Source organism: Pteronotus mesoamericanus, unplaced genomic scaffold, assembly GCF_021234165.1.
Source record: "Pteronotus mesoamericanus isolate MK-2021 breed Mesoamerican mustached bat unplaced genomic scaffold, CSHL_Meso_final contig_29, whole genome shotgun sequence".
Taxonomy (NCBI): domain Eukaryota; kingdom Metazoa; phylum Chordata; class Mammalia; order Chiroptera; family Mormoopidae; genus Pteronotus; species Pteronotus mesoamericanus.
Genome location: NW_026555123.1, coordinates 1773364 through 1790204, shown reverse-complemented (window position 1 = coordinate 1790204; position 16841 = coordinate 1773364).

The following is a 16841-nucleotide window of genomic DNA, read 5'->3' as shown; positions in this document are numbered from 1 at the left end:
CTGGGGGGCACGGGGTGCAACATACCATTGAGATTTCTGATTTTTCTTTTTGCCTCGTGTACCCCAGACTAGATGCTAAAGAGGCCAGCAGCCTGGAAATGTACCAAAGGCTACAGACGCGGGGGCCCCCCCCGCCAAGTGATTCTGCTCTCTTTAGGCGAAGAACCAGCGAAGGGGAAATGTGGAGAGACAGGAAAACAGTTAGCCAGTAACGACTGTACTCCAGCCGATTGTACTCCCGCCGACCACCTCTACAGCCGCGCCCCCGCAGCTGGCGGAGAAGGCCCAGACCTGCGCGCTGGTGGTCTCCCCGCCCCCTCCCGCCCAGAGGGAGAAGGGAGCCCTCCCGTTCTCAGGTGTCTGTGGAGGCGAAAGGAAGAACCTGTATGCCCGGCTCTACTGTCGGAGAGGAGGTGAAGTACCCTTTTTCCCACCCAAGTGTCTCCTACACCTAAAACGTCCAGGTTTCTGTAAAAACTCACCTGTTATACCAGAAATTGTGAATTCTTTACCTGAATTTTGATAAAATTCAATACCCAATCATGATAAAAACTCAAACAACTCGGAATAAAGGAGAACATCCTCAGCTTGATGAAAAATAGCTACAAAAATCCTGTAACTGACATCTTTTTTTGAAAAGGTGAAAGTGGACGGCTTTCTCCTTAAAGGACTGGGAACGCGCAGAGGTGTTGGCTACCCGCTGCCCGCAGACTCTCAGACTGGAACGGAAAGACACACATTTGTACCTACTCGAAGATGACATGATCGTCATAAAAACATAAAAAATCCTAAGGAATACACTAAAACCTCCTAGAACTGATAAATTAATTCATTCATATCTTAAGAGCCAAGTAGGACACATAAAAATTAATTGCATTTTTATATAAAGCAATGACTACCTGGAAACTGAAATTAAGAATATACCAAGTATAATCTCTGAAAATAAAAATTAAAACTCTTAGGTACAAATCTAACAAGACATGCACAGGATTCCTGTGCTGAAAACCACAAACTATTAATGAAAGAAATCAAAGATCTAAATAAATACACACCACGGTGTTCATGACTGGAAGACTCAGCAAAGTATAAAGATGTCAATTCTCCCCCAAGCCATACACACATTTAATACAATGATAAAAATCCCAGTAAGGTTTTTTTCTAAAGATAAAGGTGAGATTATTATAAAATGTATATGGAAAGGGAAAAGAAATACAATAACTAAAGTAATTTTGAAAACTCATAATGAGTTGGAGGGCTCACTCATGGGCACAGACAACGGTGTGGTTAGTAGAGGAAAAGGGGCATAAGGGGGGGGGGCAAATGGTGATGGAGGGAGGCCTGACCTGGGGCAGTGAACGCAGTGTGCAGGGGGTGTGTCATAGAATCGCACGCCCGAAAAGCACGTAATTTTATTAGCCAATGTCACTCCAATAAATTCATTAAGAAGGAAAAGAGATGCAGCACAGTAAAGGAGATTGAGGATGTTTACCTCCTTTAGTTTTTTGTTATGAAAAGATATTCAGAATATACAAAAGCCGGGGAATAGTTTTTCAAAAAAAGAAAGGAAGAGGTATTAGACAGCCACCGTCCCCCAGGCTGGGTGGGACTGGATGACCCACAGGACAATGGAATGGAACTCGAAGTAGCCCCATGCAATGGCTGCCACGGGGACCCTTCACCAAATGCTGCTGGGTGAATTGGATGCCCCAGAAAGGCAAGCCTCATCTTAAACCTCACACATTTTACCAAAATTATCTCGAAATGGACCGCAGATTTGATTATAAACCTTAAAAGTATAAATCTTTCACACCCACATTCATAGCAGCACTATTTATAATACCCAAGGAGTGGAAACAGCCAAAATGTCCATTAACAGGTGAGTGGGTAAACAAAATGTAATATATTCATATGATGGAATATCATTTCATTTTCAAAAAGGCCTTCTGTTACATGTCTCTGACATGGATGACCCTTGAGGGCAGTATGCAGAGTGAACTAAGCCAGTCACAAAAAGACAGACACTGTATGATTCCAGTTCTGTGAGGCATCTAAAACAGCCAAGCCCAAGAAAACCAAGTAGAATGCTGGTTACCAAGGGCTGGGGAGGAAGCGAGGAGGAAGTTGTTTTTAGGTATAAAGTTTCAATCCTGCTACATGAAGTATTCTGAAATTGTTTTACAACAATGTAAATATACTTAACACTATTGAACTGTATACCTAAACATGGTTAAGATGGTAAATTTTATGTATGCCTCTCTTTACCATGATAAAAAAAGTGATAGGATTAAAACCCCCTATAAATCCTTTAGAAGAAAAATAGGAGAATATCTTTGGGACTAGGGCTTGGTGCCTAGGCATGGCACAAAAGGAACAATCCATAAAAGAAAAAAATTGATAAATGATAGTTGATTAAAGCTAAAAACTTTTAATCTGCGAAAGACCTTCTTAAGAGGATGAAAAGATTAACTACACACTGGAAGAAAATATTTGAAAATCACATACCTAACAAAGGACTCATATTTAATACATAAAGGACCTCAAAAGTCAATAGTAACAACAAAATAAATAACCCAAGTAGAAAATAAACAAAAGACACAAAGAGACATTTCACCAGAGAGGATGTATAGCTGGAAAATAAGCACACACAAAGATGCTCACCATCGCTAGCCCTTAAGGAAATGCAAATTATGATCACAATGTGCTAACACTACATACTTACAAGAAAAGCTAAAATAAGAACACGGACAATACCGAATGCGCAGAAACAAGATCTCTCGCACATTTCTTGTGGGAATATGCAGACTCTGGAAGGGAATGGAGAGGTTTCTTAAATTACTAAACAAGCTTTTCATATGACCCAGTAATCGCATGCCTGGCCATTTATTTATCTCAGAGAAACGAAAGTGTATGTCTACACATAAAAAAACATGACTAGGCATAGCTTTAATTATAATAGGTAAGAACTGGAAGCAACCAGAATGTCTTCCATTAAATGACTATTTAAACAAACTATGCCATGGCCATACCATGGGATATTACTCAGCAATAAAAAGGAACTAACTATTGATACATGCAACAATTTACATGGATTTCAAGGACACTGTGCTGAGTTAAAAAAGCTCATCTCAAAAGGTGTGATTCCATTTCCATGCCAGCTGCAAAACGACCAGATGAGAGCGATGAAGAACAATCAGTGTTTGTTAGGACTTAGGAATGCTGGGAGGGAGAGGGGAGAATGTGACTGTAGACAGGTAGCGCCAGGGAGACCTTTGTGAGGATGGGCTAGTTTTGTATGTAGTTAGTGGTTACATGAGTCTATTATATACAGGGGTGGGCAAAAGTAAGTTTACAGCTGGGATAAATAAATAATATAATTGATCAATAACAGTACAAGAATAAACTGTGTTTTGCATACTCACAACTATAAACCTACTTTTGGCCACCGATACATGGTAAGAGGCTTGGAACTATAAATATACATTATACTAATTAATGTCGATTTCCTTCTTTTGATACTGTACTATAATTACCTCAGACATAACCATTGGGAGGAAGAGATTAAGGGTAAATGGGGCCTCTCTGTTCTGTCTTTGCAATTTCCTATGAATCTATAATTTTTTCAAAATGAAATATTTAAAGAATGTTTGAATCAATTGAGTAGTCCAAGTGTTAAATTATTAGAATTGGAAAAGAACATGATAGACATTTTTTTACTTTGTAATTTCAGATTCAGACAGAAAATCAACCTGAAAGATCAGCTAAAACCATTAGTAAGAAAAGCAAAGGATAGGGGGAGTTACAAGTCCATGAGCACAGATCTAACATTTTATTAGATCGTGTTTTCTAGGGGGGAAAAAAAAAAATATATATATATATATATATATACACACACACAGGGTGGGCAAAAGTAGGTTTACGGTTATGAGTACCTAATGTACAGAATTTCTTCTAATATTATTTATTAATTGTTGCATTATTTCCCATACAAACAACTGTAAACCTACTCTTGCCCTACGCTGTATGTATGTATATGTTTTCTATTCTTAACTGACAATACATACTTCTAAGTTTCTCCCCATCAATGACTGATTGGCAATATTTATGTACAAACTTAAGATCCCCTGACCAAAAGGATCTTTATTTTGAGCTGCTGTAGTTACATAAGAGATGGAAATTATTTATATTAAATCTCTAAGCATAGTTACAAGGTCCTCTTAGCCTTATGCTGACCAAAAAAACATGTTGTTTTATTTTAGAAATAAATCCATAATCAAAACCTTGCACATTTATAAAAATATATGTACACACACAAAATACCAGCGTACATATTCATGCTCCCATCACGTTCTTATCGTAATTATACGTATTCACATCTTTGTGTCTTTGATAGATGTCCCTGGGCCATCACAGTCCCTCCAGGTGGAGCAGGAGATAAGGGGATCAGTGGAGTGCGAGGACCTGCCGTGTCAGGAGACGCTCTGCGGCTGGGGACAGCGTTTGGCAGCTGCCATGTGGGACCGGTTTCGCCTGAGGACGCTGCAGCCAACCCATGCGCACTTGTGGTCAGGCCAGTCAGAAGGCACGGCCAGTCTGCTTTACGAAGTAGCCTATGTTGTGAAAACTTTTCCTGAGGTTCCGAAAACAATGACCAAATTATACTCGACTCTTGCTCCTAGGGATGCCCCTTGAAAGCTCCTGAGCTGGAGCAAAGCCCTTTAGTCAAATACACGGTAAGGTCGTCAAAAGCAGTCCGAAAATAAATAGACTTTACCTAAAGAGAAAACAAGTTTTTCTTAAGCGATAGAAGTACATAAAGAGGTGGCAGGAATAATACAAATCTATTTATATTTGTATGGGGAAAAGCAAAATTAAGATAATGAATCATCATAAAAATTAGAATTCCATTCCCACCTGTCAGACAGAGCCTTGCTCTTTTCTATGGCATTATTTTGAGATTAACAATTCACGGTGAAAGTACAGTTTGAGTTCATGTTCCAAGAACATGTCCTTCAAAGTCACCTGTAGAAAGAAATGATGTTCCCTTGTACAGTGACAATAGATACCGTCTCATTGTGGGCCCTCATCTGACTTTACATTAAAAGTGAAATCTCTCCTTCTTACTCTTCTGTTTTAATCCCAGGAGTTGGCCAAAGCACTCATTCCTTTGGACCTGCGCCCCCACCGCTGCGCACTCGGACTGGATGGACTGCAGTTCCTGTAATGTTATCACGGAGTTCTATCTGGCAAAAATGTTGCTGACCAGCATCTGGTGAGGGAGCAAGTTGGGCACCAGCCAGGACCTTCCCTTGTTTTAGCCTCAAAAATACCAAGCATTTACATCTGGGAGGGAAGTTAAGGTATTTAGAGAGGTTATAATTTGAAGCTGGCTTGTTTTCTTGGAAATAGGTCACAGCTGGGCTGAGCGAAAAGGACCCTTTTATTCCCACGTCTCTTCCCAGGCTGTTCTCTCCCCAAATCCCAGTTTCATACATTTTGAAAGACAGAATAGAAACTGAGAAAAATGTGGAAATGCACTTCCTAAATTTAAGTTGTACGGAGCAGTCTTTTTGCTTTACGTCACATCCTTAGTGGTGACAATACCTAAACATTTCTGCAGTCAAGGTACACTGAAATTTTTCTTGCTAGTTTTCCTTTTTTTTTTTTTTAGTGTTTGTTTGTAAAAGTCCCTTAGCACCACTTAAGATTCAACTGACGACGATTACAAATATTTTATATGTGTCATTTCATTCTGTTCGGGGGAGTGGCGGCATGCGGGCCCTCCACCAGCGACGCTGAGGGTTTCCTTTGCAGAGGATGTGCCAGCCACTGGGGACACATGATGAAAGAAGCCGTTCTGAGGAACCTACGGGCAGTGTGGGGGGTGGGAGGGGGAGAAGCATTTTTTTTTTTACTATGATGTGAAAAATGTTTTCTTCTTTGCTGAGTAATTTCTGGAATATACATAGAAACATCAAATCACCCAGGTGACTCAGCCCCCCTACAGCCCAGATTTGGCATTCTGTGACTTCTGGGTTTTTCCAAAACTAAAATCACCTTTGAAAGAGAACAGATTTCAGACTGTCGATGAGATTCAGGAAAATACAACGGGGCAGCTGATGGCTATTGGGAGAAATGGGTGAGGTCCCAGGGTGCCTCCTTTGAAGGGGACCAAGGTGTCATCGTCCTGTGTACAGTGCTTTTTGTATCTTCTTCAATAAACATCTCTATTTTTTATACTGCATGGCTGGACATCTTCTGGGCAGATTTCGTATAATCAATTGTTCATGCCTGCGTATCGTGCAACTGGAACGGCCCTGGGTCTGGCAGGTAGAGTGGCAAACAAAAGAAGTCCTCACCTCCAAGAACTCACCTTCTAGTGGAGAGGATGGACACACAAGAAGACAAAGAAAATCCATAATGTATTAGCTGGGATTAGTAAACATGATAAAGAATGGAACGGGTGAAGAAAGGCCAACTTGTGCTTTTACGTGAGATGGAGCAGTCATAAGGCCCGAGCAGAGGCCAGACCAACGGTATGTACACGCCTGGGGAAAGGGACCAGGCTGAAGGCCAGACAGCACACGGGCCGTAAAACAGTGCTGTGCTTGATGTGACGAGGGAGTAGGAAGAAGTCCAGCAGCTGAATGGAGGAGGGGAGGAAGTAAGGGATATGATTAGCCAAGGGGTATGCGGGCCATGAAAAGGATCTGAATTTTATTCTCATTCATGTGAAAAGTCAGCATTAGGTACAGCAGCCAGCGATGAAAAATTTATATTGAGAATAGCTGAACAGAGATAGAAGATGAATTCTATTTCCTATGAAGACATCAAGGTCCAGGCACGCTGCTGAGCTTCACGAACCGTCAGTAACAGAGCTCCTTCTGTCTCGCTGGTTGGTCATCCTCAGAAGGTGTCTCTAGCCTCAGGGACAGAGGTGGCTGGAGAGCTCCAGCCGCCCCCTCCTTCCTCCTATCAACTATCAGAAAGTACAAAGAAGCAAAGAAAATGTTTCTATTTATAAAGGTCCATCCCAGAAAAGTATCCAAGACCTGTATACTTACATTCCAGTGAAGAGAACTTAGTTTTATGGCCCCACCCAGCTCTAAAAGAAAGTAGAAAACGTACTTTCCAGTCCAGGCATTGGTGAAGCTATGAGGGGTTATATTGTCACAGGGGAACGGTGCAGAGGCACCGGTGACAAGGAGCGGGCTCTGAGCTGAGAGGCCGCTGGGTGGCGCCGGGCAGGGCAGGGGCATGGTCTGATTTACGATATTAAAGGTTCGCTCTGCTGTGTGGAGGATGGGACACACAAGAGTCGAAGCAGGGAGGCCAGATACAGGTCTACAGCAGTGACACAAACTCCATAAGGTCCCCTTAGGGATAGTTTAAATAGATTTGTAGTTGTTGGGTTTACCTTGGAAATCACATACCAGTTTTTGGTATTACTTTCCCATATTTATCTTTCCGTGATTTTTTTCCTTAATATTTGCTTCAAAAAAAAAAAAACCACCAAAAACCAAAAAACAAAACAACAAAACCCCAAAACAAAAGCAAAGCCAATTGACAATATAGAAACCTTTGTTCTATACACCTATTCCAAAGGGATGCATATCAAATCTCATTGACAGGAAATTCTATCTGTACATTTATGACCAAACAAATTAACATATGTTTGATGCTATCAGCAACCTTTAGAAAACTGATTGAATTCAATGTTATTCACCGTGGAACATAGTCTCAGGACAAAACCATTTGCTCATTCTCTTGCTAGGCCAGATGGACGAGATTTTGAAAAATAATTTCCACTTAGTACAAATCCCTTTCCAGTAAGAACCCAGGCTGTAGTAGAAAGAAAGAAAGAGAGGAAGGAAGCAAGGAAGGAAGGAAGGAAGGGAGGGAGGGAGGAGGGAAGGAAAAGGAAAGGAAAGGAAGGAGGGAGGGAGGAGGCGCGAGGGAGGGAAGGAGGGAGGAAATGTAAAGAAATAGTGACAGTCACCCTTACGGAGGGCTGCGTCTGAAGGCAGCTGGAAAGATAGCCTGGTAAAGCTACTTAGAGTTCTGTTTTCCTATAATTTTCTTATTAGTTAAATGCTTTTAATAAAATATGAACGTTTTTACCAAAGAGAAAAATTATGCTTCATTTCTGAGCAGAGGAGGCGTCCAGCTTGGCTGCGGAAATGCAGCCTGCGCTGTGCGTGCCTGAGGACAGAGCAGAGGGAGAGAGATGCAGAGGAAGCACCGGAAGCCAGGAAACGAGTCATCGTTTGTCCATTAGCTAAAGAGCATTTAAAAAATATAAATAAGTAAATACGGAGCATTTAATTTGATTTCCAAAGTGATCTGACGTGTTCGGTGTTTGGGATCCAGGCCGGCAGTCTGGGCAGCGGTAGGATGTGCGGAGGAGGAAAATTCCACCCCCCAGCACTGCTTCCTCCACACCCTCATCAGGGGGTCGCTCATGGGCGGGGCGGGGCGGGGCGGGGGGGTGGGGTGGGGGGCGCCCGCAGAAAGTCGGGAGCGCGGGAGGGAGACAGACACCCAAAGCGAATCCGCTAAGGTGCAACACGGTGGGCGGTTCAGCGCCCGCCCACCTATACACAGACTAAGAGGAATACTGTGTCAGTATTTGTATACTTCATTTTTGTATGCTTTGGAGTTTAACGAAATTATTTCAGAAAGTTCTTCAGTAAACAGAATATGCCAAAGCACCGACAAAACCACGCCGGAGCTGAGCCTGTTAGAGCGCTGCACGTTTGATGTAACTAGAGCGCACGGATCCCTAAGAATGATTAGAGAATAAAACGCAGCGCGGGAGCGCCCCCTTATCCGCAGGTTCGCTCTCCGTAGTTTCCGTTACTTCTGGGTAATGGCGGTCCTAGGATATTAAATCGAAGGTTCCAGAAATACATATGCGTTAGTTTTAAATTGCGCGTTGTTCCGAGTACTGCGATGGAAGCTTGTGCCACCCAGCTCTGTCCTGACCAGGATGTGGATCACCCCTTTGTCCAGCATGTCCACGTGGCAGACGCTCCCCACCTGTTAGTCACCTGGTAGCCCCCTTGGTTACCAGTACAGCAGTGTTTGTGGTCAAGTCACCGCTATTTTACTTGATAACAGCCCCAAAGCACAAGAGCAGTCATGCTGTTAATTCAAATATGCCAAAGAGCTGCCTTTAAGTGAAAAGGTATGTACGAATCAGAAATAACATAATAGATATAGGGCCTAGTACTCTCCGGGGTTCCAGGCATCCACTGGTCTCTTGGAATGTACACCCACAGACACGGGCGGACTAGTGTAGTTGCTTCAGAAGTTCTTAACAGAGTTTTCAGGGATTGTTAGTGAATTCGATTTCCCCACAGTATTGTTCCCTTCATATTCTGTTGTAAATATTTACAAAGAACCCAAAGAACACCCTACTTCATGAGTACAAATGATGGTGAATTAGAAAATAAAAGTATATTTTTTAAAAATTTGGAATTGCTATCCAAGCTCCTAATTATGTCTCATGTAGTGGTTAATCAAGAATAAAACATATTCACCCTGGCTGGTGTGGTTCAGTGGATTGAGCACTAGTACGTACACCAAAGGGTCACTGGTTCAATTTCCATTCAGGGCACATGCCTGGGTTGCAGGCCAGGTCCCCTGGTAGGGGGTTCTTGAGAAGCAACCACACATTAATGTTTCTCTCCCTTTCTTTCTCCCTCCCTTCTCCTCTGTTTAAAAATAAATACATAAAATCTTAAAAAATAATTCATACGCTATTAAAAAAAGAATAAATATTCATGCTGTGAAAAAAATATGTCCCTTTAATAATTTAAACCTTTATGTACCTTTATCTTTTTAAAAAAAATAAGAAATATTTCAGAAACTGAAACTTGATAATCATAAGGCATATTAAAGAAAAGGTCACCATATGTTGTCAAAATGGTAAGTGGGAGTTCAATTTTGATGAATCATAGATGATTGATTTTGCTTGCATTCCTTTCATAGTAATTATCTTTTGAAAAAGGGAAAAATATTATCTTGTTCATAATTACTTTTGCTCACCCCACTGAGTGGTACCAAACTTCAGAATAGGAAATGACTCCTGCTTGGATTTCTTTCCATGTAATTATAGATTACTTAATTTCAACTAAAGGGAAAGGTAGAAACTCAATGAAAAAATGATATATTCAACTAGTGATTAAGTAATGGAGAGCATTTTACAGGGAGAAGAGGGAACAAACACAGAGGTATGAAGGAGAAATGCAAAACCAAATCAAGGACGCTAGAAGCCGCAGCACGCATTATTAGCACGGAGACCAGAAGGGAAGGCTGGGCGTTACCTTTCCTCCCTGGAGTGTCACTAGACATGTGGCAGCCCCCCTTAGAGGGGGAGCAAGGGGGTCAAAGAACAGCCTCATGTAACCCCAATACTTCCACAAGCACTGAGCCCTAGCTAGACACACCATCTAGGACTCAGCTGTGTTTCAGCTTCAGGCCCATAAAAGCAGCAAAACCAGACAAAGTGACACCACAGCTGACATGAGGACCAGCTGTGATGACTAATGACCCCCTGCCCTAGCACCAACCAATCGGTAGAGACCAGGACCCTGGAAGGCCATTCCTGGAAAGTTGAAGAGTATTCTAGTGAGATCCTCCCCCGAGCTCTCCAGATAAAAGACCTTAAGGCAAAGGATCCAGCATGGCCTCTCTTTCTCGGGCACGCCCCCTCCGCCCTGACCCCTGCTTTCCCCGGGGCTTGCCTGTTCTCTCCCCCCGCCCCCTGTCTTTCTGGACCATCTCACACCTTTCCCTCCTCCTTCCTTCAGGCACACTTTCTCTGCCTCTCTTCCTCCTAAGCCCCAAAGGCACTTCTTCTGCCTCTGCAACTTGTTTCCTGAGTCCACTCAACCCAGCTGGCTCATGTCTTTCTACCCCTGTGAGTTTCTACATAAACTTGTGTTTGTATTTCAGCTCCTTGGCTCTAAGTTCTTTCCCAGCTGAACTCCAGAGCTGAGGTTGCTGAACCAAGGCCCGGCCGTCTGGCGCTGTTGGCCGCTATGTATCTTCGGTGGCAGCTTCCCTTCACATCTGCGGAGCTGAGCAGTCGCAGCAGAGGCTGTGCGGCTCACAAAGCCTGAAATGTTCACTGTCTGGCTCTTCACAAAAAAAAAAAGAAAAAGAAAAAGAGAATGTTGCCACCTGCTCTAAATGACAAATTTATAAATTTAGTTGGTATAAAATATGCATCAAAGTAAAAGGAGTTATAGCACTTATAGGTTGACTGTATTTTATCGTGTTCTCCATGATCAACAATAAGAAGGAAGCCACTGAATGAATATTTTAATTGGTGAAATTGGAATTTTCTAACATTTCTTATGTGGAATGCAGGTCTTTGTGGATATCCATTTATTTATTTATTTATGTTAAAGATTTTATTTATTTTTAGAGAGAGAGGAAGGGAGGGAGAGAGAGAGGGAAAGAAACATCAATGTGTGAGAGATACATCGACCAGTTGCCTCTCACACACCCCTAATTGGGGACCTGGCCTGCAACCCAGGCACGTGCCCTGACCTGGAATTGAGCTGGTGACCTTTTAGTTAGCAGGCTGGCACTCAGTCCACAGAGCCACACCAGCCAGGGCTGGATATCCTTTAAAAGAAATGTTCTGCAGTTCAATAATTTTAAAATGTGTTGTATACCATCTTCCTCTCCTGCAAATTCAACATACTTATTGCTATAATAAAGGCCTTAAATAGCCAGACTTGCATTTTCTCTGTGTGTGTGTAGGATGAAATATGTTTCTATGACTTGTGATTTTTTTTAGAAGCATGTAATAGTCCAAAAGAAAAACAATTATAGCCTGTAACACACTGTACAGATAATACTAGTGGAATTAAAAATAATTAAAAACACTGATAAAAACTGTACATATACAAGGATAGAAAACTAAGCAGTATGGTAAGGTCCAGGATTATAAGATAAAAATCTCCTTTCATTTTCCCTCATTCTGCTTCTCCAGGTAATTATTATTTTCCCCCTGAATTCTTCCAGTTTTTTAAACAGAAAGAAAAGAAGAAAATAAGGGTGTGTCTACTTGAGTATCTTTTTTTTGTTATTTTATTGACCATATGAACCAGGATGTTTTGCACCTTGACTTTCATATTTGAGTGCCCATTTTAAAGAGCTTTTATTGCTCGCATTCATTTCTATTTCTATGGTAGCTATTTTTGGGGGGAGTAGGTACTCCAGAACTTATTGAATCAGTCTCCTGCAGATGAAACAGTTGTGTGTGTGTGTGTGTGTGTGTGTGTGTGTGTGTGTTGCAATTTGTTTACGCAATTACAAAGATGCTAAAATGAAATTCTTATACATATACGTTTGATACAATATGTATACCTATAGGGTAAAATCCTGACAGTGGTATTTCTAGGTACAACTTTAAAATATAATTAAGTCATCCCCCATAAAAGTGGCCAATTATATACTCAACGATGAATGGGGTGTTCTTTCTCCACACTCCCGCTGCTGTCGGTGGGAACGCGGCTCTTCCCCGGGGTCGCGGGGAGAGCAGGCCAAGGACCCACGCACAGCGGACTGCGGTGGGGCAAGGTTTATTCGTGTGGAGAGAGAAGCTGCGCCCCGGGTTTCCAGTGTCCCATCTCTCCGCGTCCTGCCATAGAAAATGTCCTACTGCGTCCCCAGCAAGGCAACACAAAAGCCAGTGCCTCGAGTTTCTGCTTCACACTGGAGCTTAGTCCTTAGGAGCCTGCAGGCGACTGCTAAGCTGACTCCGTCCTCACCCCGGAGGCTTAGCTTGCGCTTGACTGCTCTGGTGGCCGCGGCGTCCGGCCAGTGTGGCTGCCAAGGCCCCGTGGCCACGGAGAGAGGACACAGGAGCGCATGGGGCGAGCATGTTACCAGGTAGGGGGAGTGAGAGAGACAGAGAGACGGAGACAGAGACAGAGAGACAGAGCGAGCAAGTGCGAGCGCGCTTCTTTGTACCCCCAGGATTACAGTAGTTTGGGCGTGGGACAGACCAGGTGCCTTTTCCAAATGATCAGTGTCCCAAGCTTTCGCAGGCACGGAATAGGGTTTACCTCCCAACCAGTCCCTCCTTTCCTCGGGCTAGGCTGCCCGGCCTCTTTGGTCCAGCACCTCCCCCTGCACCGGCTGGACTTCCACGGCTCTCGTGCGGCCCTTTCCCTGCTCCCACCTGCGGGCTGGCGCTTGCGGGGGAGGGGACAGAGCACAGTGCTGTGATGCCCCCAGTGTGAAGCTGTAGCTTCCTGGGGAAGCACACAGACGCCTGCTTCCCGATCTGTTAGGCTCAACGTCTAGTTCTCTTTGCTTCCTTTTTCTAGCTAAATACCCATGGTAACACTGAGAGTGATAAAATCCTTTTATTGAGCAATACCTTTAAATGTAAGACATTTAAAGGCAAATATTGAGGAAATGCAGTGCTGTTACATTGCTCCTCATTTATGACATAAAGTGTATATATAGTGAATGATATGATTAAATAGCAGAATTAAGAAATGAGCACATATTTATTATTTATCATTATTTATTATTGCATTATTATTTATTTACAAGAACATTGTTTATCCCTTTTATGATGGGTACAAGATTGAAATTTATAAAAATGCATCATTGAGTTCAAGAAGCTTGAGTAGCATTAAAAATGTAAAATTACAGTCGACTATTGAGGAAAGTTATGATTTGATTATTAAGCTCATTGGTAATAACTCCTAAGAATTCTTTCCCTAACATTAAGTGGCTCAAATATCACAGCGAGTGTATCATGGTGTCCTGTAGATGTTATCTTTGTAATTGCTCACATTTGTTTGCTAGAGGCGAATGGCCAGGGATTTGAAACATGCCTGAGTGAGCTCGCCTGTTTTCCTGTTTGTCCTTATTGTTGGGCAATAATCCTGCTGGGTATTCTAGATTTCTCTCAGGGGGATCACCTTTACATCAACCACAAGCTAACAATGCATGGTCACGGCAATAGAGTCTGCTCCAGGTTTCATTAGCAGGAGGGACCAAAGCTGGAGGTCTGAGACACAATTAGTCTCTTCCAAAGGGAAAGCTTTTGGGGATTTGGAGCCAAGCAAATGCATTTACTGTGTATTATGCTGGATGCAGTGACACAGTGAGAATTTACATCTAAAGGGGAGTGTGAAAGCTCATTGCAGGCATTGAAAAGTGGGCCTCTTATGTCAGGTAGAGAGTTGAGATATTTTCTCCACTTAGGAACAAGGCACTTCCTTATTGTTCCTTTCCCTCCTGTGATTCTGTGACTTCGTGATGCTATTGGTTCCACAGGCAATGGCTGCTTCTATTTTTCTCCACTAATGCTTGACCTTCTGTAGGGCCAGAGGCAGGAATTCACTGAAGATGTTGGAAAATTCCCTATTTCCAGCTATCTCAAGAGTGACCACAAAAGGCTTCTTTTTTCAGTCTCATTTGAAAAGAATGAGTACTGGTTAGGCTGGTTTTCTTGGGCTTCAGGGAAAACACCCTGTTCGTTCCTGAATTTCTGGCTCTCCTCCTTTCCCCCGAGGGGAGGCTCCCCCCGCCCCCCCTTCATTCTGAAGGTATGCACACTTCCAAGCTCAGCTCCACTGTCCCACGAGAGTCCACCAAAAACTCCGCAATTCATTGCCTTGCTGGATTCTCCTCTGAATTCCTTCATGATGGTTCCTGACTTTCAAAAATACTTCATTTCAATTGATTCTGCAATGAAATATGCAGGAGGTGTGGCATGTGGATACCAGCCTATTTTTATAGACAAGGCTCATAGGTTGGATACCTTGTGCAAGGTTGGCCAACTGGGCAAAGACAGAGATGGAACTAAAGTCCAAGTCTGTTTCCCACTTCAGTGCTCTTTGGTCTCAGCACGGGGCCTGTTTAATTATAGCGGGGCTTATTCTGCAATTGTTTATTGAGTGCAGCCTATAGGCTTGATAATGTATTTGGCATTGAAAGAGGATATGATAGGTGGGAAACATACCCTGAGTTCCTCAGGACTCATAACCTAGTTGGATAGAAAGAAACATATATGCAACAATTAAAGAATAATGTAAATGAAAAGGATACTGAGAGGGGAAAGACAATGTGATTCACAAAGGTCAAGGGTCAGTTGTGAGGTATGACCCAGAAGATGGGTAGGTTATGAATTATTAATGTGAAAGGGAAGGCTGGGCGCTTGAGATAAGAGGTGCTTTTTGAAAAACATCTTAATCAGAGCGGTGGACAATGACAAGGCAAAACTGGAGCTTGAAAACTAGTTCTGCACGGCGCAGCTGTTTATTTGTTTTCACACTGACCCTCATTCCTCCTTTCTGTCTCCCAAAGCACTCTTTCCTGTTTTCCGGTTTGAGCGGGATTGACTTCATCCACTTTACTTAAACCGATAAATTAGTGCCACGTCCTGTCCTAAGGATTAGCAAAGGTCTGGGCAAATTAAAGTCAGTAAGATGTGAAGGGATGTTTAGTGAGACTATAGGGAATGAGAAATATTTCTTTCTTTTACAGGAAGTGAGGTCTGCTAGTTTGATAACCACTTTTTTTTTTTATCATAAGAGCCCAGATATTCCAGAGAAAACTAGGTCAAATTTGAGGATCAAGATAACATCTCAGAAGAAGATAAGAGAAAATAAAAGGAATAAATTTGTTATTGGTGATATAGTATGAGCTGGATCCAGCCTTGCCTGAAGATGTCATTGCTCCCATTATACAAAACAAAAACAAAAAACAAAACAAAACACAACAAAACCACACCCTCATTTTTTGTTTAAATCTCTTTTCGAACATACAAGTCTGAAAATACAATGTGACAGGTTTAATTAGAATCATAAACAGGATTTGTTTGTGAAGGACCTCAAGGCTGAACTTTGCAGAATGCCTACTCTTAGGAGGCTAGCGGTGTAAGAGGAACCACTCGGGAATTAAGGTGGGAGAAGAAAACACAATTCAATATGATAAAAATGGAGAGGGGTCAAAAGTCCCTGTAAGAATGAGATGTTAATGGTAGTCCTGCAGTTTCTGAGCTCCTCAGCCAGGATGAGAGGCTTTGGGAGACTCTCGGTCTGAGACCCACTGCCCCCAGTCAAATGTGCTCGGCCCTCTGGCGCCGTCCGGGTTCCCAGCGCCTCCCTAGACCTCCCTCTGCGCGCAGTGCTTCAGGGACCTGCACGGGCACCTCAGACACAGGGAACCTTGCTTCCTATTCTAGACCTGAGTCAGAATATGCATCTTAATGGACACAGAGCCTAGATCTGCTTTGTTTCTAACCCTATATTGAAGAGAGACAGTATCCCTCCAAATAATTATCCTTTACTGACGACTGGCCCTATGATGTTCTCTTTTCTCTTCTTTTTGAACGGGCCACCTCGCCAACAGTAACTTCTCCATCTTAGAAAGCAGACCTCCCTCTACTCCTTTATCCTGATGGAAAACCCTGCTCTTTTTCCAGATCTATCATTTATTCCTGTAAACCAGGTTGCACTTATATGGAATACATTTTTATTCCATCATTTATTCACTCATTTGTTCATGTATTTGTGCTCCAGACCTTCTGGATTTGATAAAGAATCAGCTCAGGGTGCAGGTCGACAGCAGCGGCCGAGGATGCCCGCAGCAGCCGCGGGCCCTCCTGCGCCGTCCTCCGATGACTGCGTTCTGCGGTCTCCATCCCTCTTCCCCGTCTCTGGCGCTCGCCTCCCGTGTCCCTATTGGAAGGATATGGAGATGCTGCAGGGGCCTGGGGTGGGGGGCAATGAGCACCCCTGAGGAAAGGAGAGGAGGCCTCTGAGGAAACAAAGTCACGGTCCCCTTAGGCTGGCTGTAAGTTG